Here is a 2082-nt window from a genome sequence, read left to right as displayed (position 1 = left end):
GCTGGCAGGAGACACTGGCACCCAAGCAGATGATTGCCATACAGTGGGACAAATGCAGTGGAGGTGTGTTTGGATACAGTAACAGGGATGAGTCACATTTGGGAGAGTCAGTAAAAGGGCATACAAAGTTGGAAATATTTGTATTGACTCTTGAGGATGAGTAGGAATTTTCCAGGAGAGCAAAAAGGGAGAGGGAGTAAGCAATGCTCACCAAGCAGAGGGAGCAGAATGGGGATAAGAAAAGGTGTGAGACACTCCAAGAACCCTATTCTCACAGCCATACCCACTCAACAAGGATGTGCTGAAAATGCTATCAGTTGCCCCACCTCTGAACTCTTGGACTGTCCCATCCTGTGGCCTCCCATCATCTCTATTAAACTATTTCCTGTCCTTGAAGGTCTAATTCAAATTGCTTTCCCTATTCCTCTGTCCCAAAACACTGTGATCTATCTCCCCACTCTTTCCTGAGGACACTTTTCACCTCTCATTTTAATGGAATGCCAGCTGCACTCTTCTGTTTACCAGACAGCATTTCAAATATTTCTGCTACTTTAGCAAAACAGCAAGCTAATAATTGAGTGGGCACTCAGCAAATGTGTTTTAAATGGGTTATCATTTAAACAGTTCATTTTAAGGGCTTCTATAGAGCTGTTCCTTGGAGCAGATTGTGATCTGAAGGAAATCTGCATTGTTGTTGGTTTTGTTTTATTACATGACATCACAGTGAATGGCCTTTGTCTAACCCACAGGGAGACCAAAAGACAATACCTGTAAAACTTGGCCTCTGGATAAACTCCATCCTGTGTACTTCAAAACAGCATGGATAATCTCCCCTCTCCCACGTCACTCCGCTCTCTAAACAAAATTCCCAGTGTAGAAATAAAAGCAAGTTATTCTGCTGGTTAAAATGCTAGTTTGCACATCTGCATGTGTGCAACAAAACAAGCTCATCTGGACATGCACAAAAATTAGTTTTGATATTTACTGTGGCTGTACTCTCTCTATATCATTAAAAATTAATAATTTTGTACAATTCAGAATAAATAATGATGTTTTCCTCCAGGTTCAGAGAAAGTATGAAGTAGGAGGAAGAGCACTGAACTTGGAATTCCCAAAAAGATACTACTGTGGAATTGGCGAAATCTCCTAAATCTTTTCCTCATCTTCAAGGGGGTGATAATGTCACTTACCCAATATAGCTCATTTGGCTAACAGGACAATCAAATATGCCAGTGGCTATTTGAGTTTAAGAAGTGTAAAGCTCTGTTCCCATGCCATGTGCTATCATTATTACTGAGACTAACCAGCAGAAACTGACACAACATTTCCCTTCTCGTGAGCTTGAATCCTTTGACGCTGTTATCTAAAGAATTAGCTCTGTGAGGCATGCCCAGAAAGTTCATTGAGAAAATCACTGGTTTTAGACAGCTAAGACTAATCCACGAGTGAAATTCATCATCTTCCTTCAGCATCTTTCAACAACATCCAAAAGTCTATCTTTTAAAAGATAACCACTGCCTTAAATAAATACAATTGTATTTGTATTGGTTACATTATCTGGTGGCACTGTTTTCAGTGTAACAAATCATCAAAATGCATCCTCCACATATTTCCAGGGTCCAATTAAGTTGAAAGATTATCCAGTAGCTCTTGTTTTCCTCACTACTTAATAGTTATCAAGAATTCTCCTCAGCATTACTGCTCTTTTTGAATTTGTCTAGCAGGTCTTCAGGGTTTTACAAAAAGAAGAAGAAACGCACCCCCAACACACACACACACACACACACACACACACACACACACACACACACAAAAGAACCCCTCTTCAATCAACACGTGTCTGACATAGGTGGAGTCTTTCTTTTAGTTCCTGTTAAATGTTTAGCTTTTGGAGATAGAATCATCCCCCATTATTCTATTATATTCCTCCATCATTCATTTAGACAGTGAAATACTATGCTACCTTTTAAAATGAGATTGAGGATAATGTTTACTAAGGTGGAGATTCATTATATGGTTAAATGTTAAATTTTTAAAGCAGCATGTTATGAAGCAGTAGTGTGGTGCGATCTCATTCTCGTA

At 39.3% G+C, this 2082-nt stretch overlaps 1 pseudogene; it reads left to right on the top strand.

Annotated features, from left to right (window-relative positions):
- Window positions 1–1690: 1690 nt before the first annotated feature.
- Window positions 1691–1764, top strand: LOC115934816 (uncharacterized; annotated as a pseudogene).
- The last annotated feature ends 318 nt before the right edge of the window (window positions 1765–2082 follow it).

Source organism: Gorilla gorilla, chromosome 4 (genome assembly GCF_029281585.2).
Source record: "Gorilla gorilla gorilla isolate KB3781 chromosome 4, NHGRI_mGorGor1-v2.1_pri, whole genome shotgun sequence".
Lineage (NCBI taxonomy): Eukaryota > Metazoa > Chordata > Mammalia > Primates > Hominidae > Gorilla > Gorilla gorilla.
Note: the sequence above shows the minus strand (reverse complement) of the source record. Positions and strands in the feature narration are given on the sequence as shown.